Here is a 13,087-nt window from a genome sequence, read left to right on the forward strand (position 1 = left end):
ACCTTTTTCTTTGAAAAATATTATTTTACTTCAGTATACTCTTAAGCATGGCTTTTGTGGGATAAAATATAAGACAATTTTTCAAGAACGGGTATTAATAAAGCCTATGACACACGCCTGCCATTACTTTGGTTTCAACTGTTGGTAATAGATTTCACCAAAATAATCGTTGTAGAAGCTTTGATAAGAAAGAGGGTAACGCATGGATTGACTGTACTATTTTTCTTCTATATCTATAACGACACCCTACGTCTATTATAACGATGTGAACAAACAGAAAACAAACATAAAATCGGTGAAATTAAACCTTCGGACTTTGAAATCAGCTGAAGGGCAGCGATATTGGGGCCAGTTTTCTCTACCATTACACGATCAATTCTATAAACAAATTCACTTCTTTAGTTATTCCTTAATGCTTGTTGTAATCGAAAGATCATGTTTTAATAAGAACATACTATGAAACGGAAACATTTTTCTTACAGAAAAATAGACGTTTTAACGCATAGTCAGTAATATAGAGAATGACGTTGCATAAAAGACTTTCTTCACATGATTAGGAATTACGAAACTGTGGAGAAACTGAAACGTTACGAATGTCAGCGTTTATCACGCCAATGGAGTAATTTTTCGCTGTGGCTACATAATCTTTATATAACCGTACTTGACAAATAGATCTATATAACACATTCTTCGGCTTAAAGTAGTACTTCATTTCTCATCCGCCTTTTTAGCTGAAAACAGATTAACGCAGACAATAGTGAATAGAACAGATTGTTAAAATTCTCGATATTCCAGGATATTGAACTCGAAAACTATCTATACCGCCGATTTTTGATTAGACGAACATCTGAAACGATGTGATGAAAATTGAACCTCCATTCGTGAGAGACTTCTCGGGCCTATTCCACAAATATACAGGGTGTTTCAAAAATACGGGGCATAATTTGAGGTATGTATTTCCCACATGTAGGCAATCAAAATAGTTCATTACAACATGTGTCCGGAAATGCTTTATTTCCGAGTTATGGCCTTCACAACATTGAAATTCACCGGAACGTTTTTCTTTCCGCAGGTCGTTGCCGTCAAAGGAGACATTAAGAGGGCACTCTGACAGTTCATTCCGAGGCGAAAGTTACATTCAGTGTTGTGTAGGCGTTAGACTGTGCGACATGTATTCAAATCAAGAGCTGGCAGAGATACACTTCATGTACGGTAAGGCGGACGGCAATGCTGCGCTGGCTCGTCGTTTGTACCAGGAGAGGTACCCACAGCGACAATGTCCAGATCGGAAGACATTTGTACGTCTCCATTACCGTCTGTGCGAGTATGGAAAATTTAACTCTCCTGGTTTGGGAAGGGGACGACCAAGATCTACAACTCCAGAAGTATAGGAGAAGATTCTGGAGGCTGTGAACATGACTCCTTCTATCAGCACACGAAGGGTAGCGTTGCAAGTCAATGTTCCTCACACGACTGTCTGGAGACCGTTGAAAGAGTATCATTTGCAATGTGTACAGGCCCTGTCACCAACAGATTACCCTGCACGAGTTAGGTTCTGTCATTGGTTCTTGCAGCAGTGTGGTGTAAATCCGAACTTTTCTGCCTTAGTATTATTTACAGATGAAGCACAGTTCACACGAGATGGCATAACAAATTTCCACAATCAGCATGTATGGGCGTATGAAAACCCACGTGCAACTGTTCCATCTCATCCATCACCAGGTGCGGTTCTCCCTCAACATGTGGGCCGGTATCATTGGTGATCGATTAGTTGAACCCCATGTACTTGTAAACAGACTTACGGGGCAGGCGTACACAAACTTCCTGGAAAACACCATACCTCATGTTTTAGAAGACACTCCACTCCACTGATCAATCGTCAACACATTCACTTCTTGCATGATGGCGCTCCTGCACACTTCAGTCGTACGGCTCGCCGGTACTTGGATCGAAGGTTTCCTGATCGATGGATAGGTAGAGGTGGCCCAATTGCTTGGCCTGCCTCCACGCTCACCTGATCTGAACCCTCTCGATTTCTACTTGTGGGGCCATTTAAAATCATTGGTTTATTCGTCTCCGGTTCCTGATTTGGAATCCCTTCGGAATCGAATTGTGGCATGTTCTGAGGACATACGCAATACTCCTGGAGTTTGGGATCGTGTTCGCAGGTCAGTGAGATATCGATGTGAGGTCTGTATTCAAGCAGGAGGTGGACATTTTGAACATCTTCTGTAATGACAACGACCTGCGGAAAGAAAAACGTTCCGGTGAATTTCAATGTTGTGAAGGCCATAACTCGGAAATGAAGCATTTCCGGACACATGTTGTAATGAACTATTTTGATTGTCTACATGATTGTGTTCCACAAAAGTACAGTATTTGTAACTTACTAATGAATTCTCTACCAATGAAAGGAGACTAATACATACTGTACTAATGCGATTTAAGTATATTTATTTCATAATAAGATATATTTTGATAAATATGTGCTATAGAATATCTGTTCCTGCTTCTATTTCCTTCAAAAGAAATAATTCATGTCCTTTGGCACCATTTCAATAATTTTGCAGTGTTTGTAATTTCGTAACAATTAAATTTGAGGGTGAAGATCAGGGGGTGAAACTGAGAAAGGAGTTTCCGGTAGCAAGACTGCAGGCCGTTGTTTTATTGCCCGATCACCAGAAGCGCTAAACATTTCAATGGAATTTTCTGATTGCATGCTAGTGGGAAACACCGTTGTAGGCAACAGAAACCCACACAGAACAACAAAATAGCCGCCATATTTCTTTTGAGACGAGATCCTAATGTCTATTTTATGAGTCGTTTGTACGTTTATGTTATTTAATTAAGAAAATAAGTGAAAAGTTCATCAGAACAATTAATCTTTTATTTATATTTTTTCTGTTGAAATTATTACTTATCTTTATTAAATAACATAAACACACAAAAATAATGACATTTATATTTAACAATCTTCATAATTTGGTCAACAAACCACCAATATCGCGCTCAAATTTTCAAATGTTAAGCTTCACAGCCAGACCACCAAGAGCGTACCATTTGTTCTCTGCTACCCTGTCGTAACATGTGCCGTGCACTTCTATTATTTTGTTGTTCTGTGGTGAAGATCGTTATTAGTGGCATCTGTTGGCTAATATGGAAAATTATCAAGGAGCATTATACGGGGATCGCGGAAGAACATGATGATAATAATAACAATAAGAAAGTAAATTGATCGTTATTAAAGAAGTAAACTAAAATAAATAACATTGCAGGGTTACGAAATTCATAGAATCTACGAATCTTTGCTGTATAACCTACCGTAAAATACATTATGATTAAAGAAACAAACATAACCTAATTCGATTAATGAAATACGAAGATAACCAGCTGCTTCATGTTATGACGTAGTATGTTTATTGATATGATGTCACAAGTAGCGATTCATTGGTAATGTACAACACATTTTAATTCTTTCATGGAACAGAATGATACAACTGCATACTTTACAACATCTTTCATTAGTAATTTGTAATGTACAACACCATACCTTTGTGGAATGGGTTCCTGGGCGTTGAAACTTTAAGTGGAATAAAGATGTAGTTATTTAAAATGATTGCACTTCCTAAGCAGATTTCATGAGGATTCTTCAACAAAATCATATGTCATCATGAGTTAGAACATTTCAGCGTATTATCTTTGAAACGGTAAATCCGTGAAGTAGCCAATGACAGAAAAAGTTCGTGATGCTAGAAGAATTTGAAGGACACTTCAACAGTACAGACTTAATCATTCAAGATGGACGGACGAGACACCATGCTGCATGCTGTTCAGTTTAAACTAACAAATTTTCTTGCCGGAGTCCCTTCTAACCATGAACCAAGTCATGTAATGTACTGATTCTTCCGCATTGGACATTACTATGAGTAGCCAAGATATGAACTAATTGCTAAATAATGTGAACTCTGCATTCACTACTAGGCATTCTTCATATATGAGTTTCGTCCAGGAAGTAAGTTAGCAACGAATGAAATGACATTATTCTAAATATGATTTATTACTGGATTTCACTCATTTTTAAGTAATTTCTCTCACTCATGTCTCTTACATTGAGTAATATGTCGTACCGGGAGGCACGTTTTTATATCAGTCTTATCAAAGTATTCCTCCACGTGTTCCTACTTAATTCTTACGCCTTCTTGACCCTGACAGATTGACCTCATCGTCATCCGAATCTTGCACCGAGTGATTTTCACCTTCTTACTCCTTTGAATACGTTTTCAGCTGTGATTCATTCCACGTCATTAGTGATTTCTTTAATTAAGTAGGATGAACTGTCATTCAGGGACAGGATTTTTATAGGTGACGCAAAACTGTGGCATGATTTTCCAGCTTGATTTTTCTTCCGACGAAGGCCATATTAAGGATTATTTTCGCTTTTTGAATCCATGAAATTCTGATCTAATGACAATTCAATTTGTAACGTAATAGCAGAAAAACGGTAGGGGAGAGTCGGGTAGTATCGGACATCGTGTAGTATCGGACAATGCGTTTCTTTCATCTACCACCATATGGCAGTACCTGAATGACATGGTTACGTTTCTCTATGCGACATCACAGAAACGTAACCATGTCAATCAGGTACTATCGTCGTGTGGTAGATGAAAGAAACTCACTGTCCGATATTACCCGATGTCCGATACTACCCGACTCTCCCCTATGTTCTGAGAAACCCTACTCAACATGTTTTTTATTCCTTCATAGTTTTCTGCCTAAGGGAAGATCTTTCACTGTAAACCCATCATTCATCAATATTCCCTATTTTCTACCTTCCTCTTAGACTCTACATACAATCCATATATTTTAATGTTTCTTATCATTTGATATCTTCTTCTGTCCCGAACTTTTCTCCCTTTCACCATTCCTTCATTTCCTTCCAGTGCATCCTTCAGTACGTAGTTTCTTCTCAGCCAGTGACCCAGCCAATTCATTTTCCTCTTCCTGAACAGTTTCAACACCATTATCAGTATCCACTATTTCCAAAACAGCTTCATTTCTTATTATTTCTATCCATTTCACTCGCTCCATTCTTCTCCATATCTATATTTTAAATGATTCTAATCTTTTCTCTTCACTTCGTCATAATATCCATGTATCTGCCCCAACAATGCTACACTTCACACAATGCAGTTCACTAGTCTCTTCCTTAGTTCTTTTTCTAGAGGTCTTCAGAAAATGCACACACACTCTAGAGTATAGCCTATTGTCATGTGGATTTAAAAACGAACTAAATATTTATTTAAAGCCAACTTATGGGCGAAAGAAGATTATTCTCACAGTAAGTAAAACGCATCTAGAGTCTAGAAACTTTCTGTTCCATAATATATTTTTCATTCGAAGTGTAAAAAAATGCTCATTATTTTTCTCGTATTTACAGTGTTTTGAATACTAAATTGCATTTTTAAAAGAAATAGATATATTTCTTCAAAGCGAAAATGAGTTTAGAAGTAAATAATATGACAAATTATTGAAAGGATTGAAATTTCAATATTTACAACTGAAAATAAGTTAATATTAAAATATATAAAATATATTTCGGTTTTGATATTTTAGCTTTCATCCTATTGGAAAGGTTTATAGGTTGTTATATCTCCGTGTATTACCACATATAATGCCAGATTGCAGAAATTAATTGTGAATAGGTACTTACTTTACGCGTACATGTGAACGTTTTAACTGGGCACAACTTAGCTATGTGCAAATAAATAAACGAATAAATGAATGAATGAACGAACAAATAAACAAGTAAACAAATAACTAAAGAAATAAACAAATAAATAAGAAAACTGAGTAAGTAAAGAGAGAGAAATAAATCGTCCGGCCTTAATTAAGGATGGCCACGAGGATCCGGAAATTAGTAGCAAATAAATATAATTAATTAAATATAAATGTTGTTATAAAAATAAAATGTAATAATTAAGCACCATTGATCATCAATTATAAAATAAAATCTTAGAAGATGACTTTAAAATTATACTTATAAAAGGTTTTATTTAAAATTAGCATATCCTTATTAAGGCCTTCTGAATGGTATAAATGAATGAATTAATTAATTAATGAATAAATAAGTAAAAAAATAAATTCATAAACAAGTAAAAATTAATACATAGCCTACTACATTATGAATTAATAGTGTGGAAATTACAATAATATAATAAATTACGGGGGGGGGGGAAATTATTTGCACTGATTACTTCTTGTTTTGTTTCGGCATGTTGACTGCCTTACTCACTGAACAGCAGCCCTAAACTGTTTGTCTAGGATCAATGCCACTGACCCATACCCTATATGCAAAAGCGTTGCTTGGCAAATCTAGGTAACCAAACGCAGGACTGTTCTTAATACCAATACGTCATAACTCGTGAGGAAACATATGAATAACATGTTTATAGAAATTTAAAAAGTAAAAAAATCAGCTAAGCAGGCGAGAAATGCATGCTAAGAGAATTCTATTTCTGTTGAACTCTGTGTTTCAAATCTGAAATAAACAAAAAAATACTCCAACAAGCTAAGAAGAATCAGAGAACATGCTGAGGTTAAGCTTAATTAAATTCCCGTTGAAAACACAACTTGGTCTTGCGGACTCCTTTCGAATCACTTGCGGACCTTATGTTGGGAACCACTGGTGTATAGCAAAATGAATTCCGTTACCGTGAAATAACAGACGCATGTGAGTGTTATTTTAATGTACATGACAGGCGCGTAACTGTGACTGCAATGTGGGCGGGCGGCCGCACGGTGCGTGGCCGCGTTGCGGATGGGCGGACGCTGCGAATAGTTTCATTACCGATAAGCGTTATATTGCTGCTTCGTCGTTTCCTGCGACATGCTTTTAATTACTGTTACTGTCTTTTCTGTGTCTAACAAGAGCGTCCGGTGGCACCTGGCCCCAACCTACGCCAACACGTCCATAATGAGAACATCGTCCTCAAAGACATAGGCCCATTGCTTCAGTTCCTCTGCAGTACCTGTATCGCGCAGCAGGCTTGTTTTCCACGAGAAAATATTGTCACCATCTTCTTCTTCTTCTTCTTCTTCTTCTTCTTCTTCACCTTCCTCTTGAGTATGTATGTATGTATGTATGTATGTATGTATGTATGTATGTATGTATGTATACATGTATGTATGTATTTATTCACACTGCAATGGGTATATACCTGGTGGCAGTGGTAACTAATTACACTGAATAAAGACAATAATAAACACAATTAATAAAAAAATACAATTAATAATAATACTAATAATTAATACTAGCAATAATTAATAATAATAATAATAATAATAATAATAATAGTATATGTAGGATGTAGTTATACTTTTATGTCGTTGATCTGAAAATACTGTACATAGCCTATGTCAATTCTCAATGCATGAAATATTTAAAGCTTATCTACAATATTACATTCATTGCTGAGCTCTGGTTTCAGGTCATTTGGATGAAAATCATTTTGTGCTTGAATGATAGTACACTGCTCCGTCGATTTAATAGACGGTCAATGTTCATCTATTAGATACAACACGCGGAGCAAGTCCCCTGCTATTGGAGAGCTCACAAGCATAATCTTTTGGTGACCAGTGGTAGTCAATCTATGGTACGTGTATCCCCAGCGGTACGCATCCCACTGCTTACGTATGTAAAAATGCTGACACATTTATTTTATTATACTTGTTAATAATTGATGCATTATATTATAGTTTCTTTTGCAATATTGACTCTTGTTTTTCCTTGCTTGCATAATATTTTACGTAAATCATTACTATTATTATTGCATCAATAACTACTGTACAATAATAATAATAATAATAATAAATAATAATAATAATGTATTTAGTACAGCATCAATCAGAGTCTTTTGTTAATTCTTACATAATTGCAATGCAGTTGATATTGCAAAAGAAAATTATTATTAAATGCAATAATTTTATTAACAAGTGTAACAAAATAAATATCAGCATTTTTACAAACGTAATCATCGTAACCACTACTCGACAATCGAAGACGATTATTAGTACAAATATATTGATTGGAAGAAAGATTAATGAAAATGTTTATGAACTACCATGAAATACACCCATATAGAAAATATTTTTGAATATGGTTTGAAACTTTCACAGATATCAATGTATCATTATCAATCTTGGAGAACAGTTCTTGCTGACGGATCTGACAGATACCTTACCCAGTCCTTTGCTTCCCTGATGTTGGAGCCGGTATGAATCTCCGAAATATTTATTATTTTTTCATCTGGGCCATGGTGAAAAAATCCAAAGATCTACCACCATAATATTCATCATCTTTACCGGAAACCAATTGCTACAGGCAACTGAGGCTTTCACAGCGACTAAAACTCTTACAATTCTCGGTTCTGTATTAGTGTGTATAGATATACGTCGTACTCACCTTTAAATTTGAAGGCAAAGCCAGTAACATGAAGAGAACAAGTTTCACTTCACATTATTAATAATAATTACAAACCTGTGAGAAATGTGAAACACCACGAGAGTCTCGTTTGTCATGTGACAGGAGTAGGCCTACTGCTTCACTAGAGCAATATAATCTTTATATAACCTGTAATTTCTGTGTTACTAATTAATGGCGAAGAGGATCTTTTTAATATGCCAGGTAAAAACATAGAGTAGAACCATTATAGCATGTTGTAAACTTTTATAACCTTCCATCTTCTCAATGCTTCACATAAAAATCTTTTATGTGATTACATATTTCTATCTGTGTAATTAGCATGAGGTAATTGTATATCCCTACATTTTCTGAACTGGTGGTTAGTGACATTTAAAGTAAGAACATTTAATCCTTTAATATTACTGCGTAGCTAATTTTATTCAATTGGGAGATAGTCCTGGTAAAAAGTGCCTCTAAACTTGTTTTTTGCACGATCGTGTTTTTTTGCTGTATTTACAGCTATTGTTGTTACGCCTTGAAAATTATAATTCCCACACAGAAACTTGTTGCTAGGGAAACAATTCTTCATAACATAAAACTATACTGAAATAGGCCCATTACAGTGCACTTATTGTTACTTAGTTACCTTACAGTGAAGTTTTGCGAAGATTTTGGAATAATATTTCTCTAAATTTTCAATGTACAGTAAATATATTGTATTTGAAATTTTTAAAATGTGGTCATGCAAAAATGTTGTACAATACACGTTTGTGAAGTGCATTACAAAATCTCGGAAATTAAAAAACTCGCTTTTCTTGTTTTTCAAACTTTTCCACGATTTTGTAAAAAGTATTTCGCAACCTTGTATCGTAATATACTATTCCTTAACAGAAATAAAAATTAGATCGTCATTAAATAAGAAATGCATTGGTATGTAATTAATATTAACTTATCCATAGTAATGTCACAAGAGATCTGAGATTTATCTGGTAAAGCTCAGAATTCGAGTGACATTTATTAAGACTATTTTCGTGAATAAAATAAAAATTTAAATAATATGTCCCTAAAATTCGCTCACAAAATGTTAATAATTGTATATTTACGAATATTTCCTTATTACAAATAACTTAATGAATACATTAATACAATAATTAAATGAACAGTTATTGGAAACTCAGTTATCAAATCTGAATGAAGGATTATCATTTTCTTTAGATACAATAAAAATGGAATTTTTAGATGAAGATGTAGATGTGGAAATAGGATTTCGTTCTTTATTAGTATTTCAATATAATGCTTTTGGTTAATCTGTCAGTTGTTACATCATCGTTATATTAATGGGTTCATGCTCATCGATTTACGGGGAAACAGTTGGCGACACTGACTAAACAAAAGAACGGCCGTGAGATAAATTGATTGTGATAAATCGAGTTCCAAACATTATCGTGATGTATGACTGTGGTTGGAATTCAAAATTTCATTACACTTCATTGGTCTAAAATGGAATGACGTCATAGAAGCGAAGTATTCATCATAATTAACTTCTGGGATTAGATCATTAGGCCTGTTAACTCTCCAAAAGTTCTACAGCTGCTCATTTCACCTTTTACGAGTACTTTGACGTCCAACGTTACGTCTGATTCCTGGTATATTTTTAAGGGAATCTTGATCTCTTTTATTCTTAAAAGTTGTGCTTAACAGTTTTTGAAAATATGTTTTAAAATCTCCGGTATTTTCAATTATAACCTAATTCTATTTATTTTAAATCTCTTAATGTTTATCCCCGCCAAATGTTCACAGCAAATGTATTTCAGCAGCCTCAATACTTTCACTATGGTTCGTAGTTAATGTTCAATTTTTCGCACCATAGCTATGGCAATTATTTTATTAAATCTAATAATCGTGTCTTTTCTTACTTTTTTCCATTAGGCTAATGTTGGGTTTATTGTACATGCCCACTGTACAATATTGATTATTTTCAGCTCTTGATGCCTCAATCCGTCATATGAGATGACAGATCCTAACTAATTAAAAAAACTAATTGTAACATATTTATTTCAAGTTTTTCTCTAAAAGATTGTGTACCTTCAAACTTATTTTCTTTTCGAATGTAGGCTTTCAAGGCCGGCGTCAAAAGAGAGTTATTCGAGCTAATAGGCCGTGGTCTACTAGCGAAGTTACGACCAAACGTTTCATCTACAACTACAGCAGACATCATCAGTGGCGAGGTACTCGGGCGCGTAGTGACCTCTTCAGCATGCACGCCACTGATGATGTCTACTCCAGTTGCAGACGAAACGTCTGGTCGTAACTTCGCCAGTAGACCACGGCCTATTAGCTCGGATAAGTCTAACTCCATTATTTTATTTTGTTTTGATAGTCGATTTTTTCATGTTATATTTATTAAGTATATTATTAATAGTAAAAATTGCTCGTAGATTTTCTTCTGAATTAGCTAATAGTCTGCATAGGCCTATAACTTGATCATATTGTATTCAGAGGTATTCTTCCTATAAAATGTGTTTTAAGCTGGGCTTTCTTCAGTATTCTCTTACATTCGCGTCAAAATATAAATTAATACAGTTAGGTGGCATAGGATATCCTTGTCAAGCCCTTCCAGTAACCCACGAATAATTTCTTTGACCAGTTTACTTGTTTTTATAGGCATTTTGTATGGTTTCCGATAAGCTAAATTTATGAATTAATTTGCCGTCTTAGATAGCCTAAAAACAATTGTCACATAGATAATTACATTTATAATTAGAACTATTATTTATAAATTTAATTATCTATGTGACAGTTGTTTTAACCACAAAACTATGTGTATATCAACTTTGTAAAGTGTTCATACTTTGTTAACATCACTTCTTAACGGTCTGAAGATGGCAAATTATTGCCGAAACGATTATCAACTTATATTGTTCTACATGTTATGCTAATTATGTGAATCACTTAGCATCTTGGTAAGCTATCTAAGACGGCAAATACATTAACTATTTATTTAATTCCATTTACTTATTCCATGACCAATATTAAATTTAATCGCAGTGTTGTTATACGTGCTGTAAATATACTCTACTAAATGTTGTGGGATGCCATATTTCTTTAAAATTGTTCATAATTTAGATCTTTTAACAGTATCAAATGATTTTTTCTAGGTATGGCCAGACACGTAAACATATTGTACTGTGTGTGTGTTTTTCAATAATTTTGGAAATGTTATGATATTAATTTATTATAATAAATTGAAACTTATTTTATATTTATTTCTATTGTTTCAGATATCAAGAATAAAGAAAGTCATTCTGTTGGAGTTTTGTGAGAAATAAACTTCCAATTCAGGTATTTGAGATTTCTATGTCCTATATATAGGCCTATTTCTGTTATAAGTTTTTAAACTTTCACTTAGATTGATATACACTTGATAGCGTATCTTAAATATTACGAAATAACTGTGCTTATTGAACCAAGAATGGATATCAATTAGCTTAAAAAAAAAGTTTTGATTTTGATAAAAATACATCTACTTTGATACAAGCAAGTATATTAAGATTTACAGATTAGTTCTTTATACATTTTTAAACATCTTGTAGCTGCAGGCGATGGCGTCTGAAGTCTCTAAGTGAAACAAAAGCCATTTGAGTTCCCTTCCGTATGTTGTTCTTCGTGAGAAAATGTCAATCATACACATACCGCCGAAGTAGGCCTATATTTCTTTGTTTACTGCTTTTCACATCTCCATTGTCTACGAGAACTCTTATTAAATGTTTATAATATGTTATATTATTTCCGACTTACAAGACTGAGAAACAGGTCTACAAAGATCTAATTCGTTATTAACCATGATGATTTAATATTCATAATTTATTACGTGCAAATCGTAGCACAGACGGCATCAATTTAGTAATGATAGACTGCTTTTGTAAGAATCTTCCTGAAAGATGTATCTGTGTACTCAATTCCGAAAGTCTCTGAATTGTTATCGTATTTAATTTTTCAGGAACGTGAAGTAATTACGAATAAAATAGGAGTTTCCGCCGTCTATCATAACTGAAACGATAGCCACAAAACATTGAACTGATATTTAGATTTCTTTCCAAGAAGAAAAAATTCATCTTTTTTTCCTGAAGTTGCTTGTATGCGATCAAATTTTTCTTCCAACTCAGTCCTCTCAGTCGGCTCTCTGTCCTCTCAGTCCACTCTCTGTCTACAATCTGTTCACAATAGAAGCAAACTTGCCAAATATTGCTCAATATTAAAAAGATTTGTCAAAGACTGTTTTATATGCCCCAAAGATTTGACAAGATTTTAAAACATGTGCCTCAAGTTCATTGAACTTACAGTACTTACCTACCTACCAAACATTATAAAATAATATAAAATCTTTGCAGAATAACTAGGCTACGCAAAACAATATTTATATTACTTAACTGTACGATATCCTAAACCGAAAAATATTGCTATATTGTTTGAAATAAAACATTTACAGTTTGTATTCGACCAAGTTAAAATGTTAAAATATTCTTAATTAAAAAGTATATGTATTGGTTCTTAACTAGAGTTATTTGCCTTGAAATTTAATCATACTTATACCGGAACGAATAGAATCGTTATGCTTATAGGCCT

General features: G+C 34.2%; 1 protein-coding gene across 1 annotated transcript in view; it reads left to right on the forward strand.

Annotated features, from left to right (window-relative positions):
• LOC138705162 (uncharacterized) overlaps positions 1-13,087 on the forward strand; it is a 265,170-nt gene that overhangs the window by 124,224 nt on the left and 127,859 nt on the right. Inside the window, exon 2 of the mRNA XM_069833828.1 lies at positions 11,743-11,803. The gene's annotated coding sequence lies outside the window, so the exon portion shown is untranslated. The remainder of the gene's footprint in view (positions 1-11,742; positions 11,804-13,087) is intronic.

This window comes from Periplaneta americana, chromosome 8 (genome assembly GCF_040183065.1).
Source record: "Periplaneta americana isolate PAMFEO1 chromosome 8, P.americana_PAMFEO1_priV1, whole genome shotgun sequence".
Taxonomy (NCBI): Eukaryota; Metazoa; Arthropoda; class Insecta; order Blattodea; family Blattidae; genus Periplaneta; species Periplaneta americana.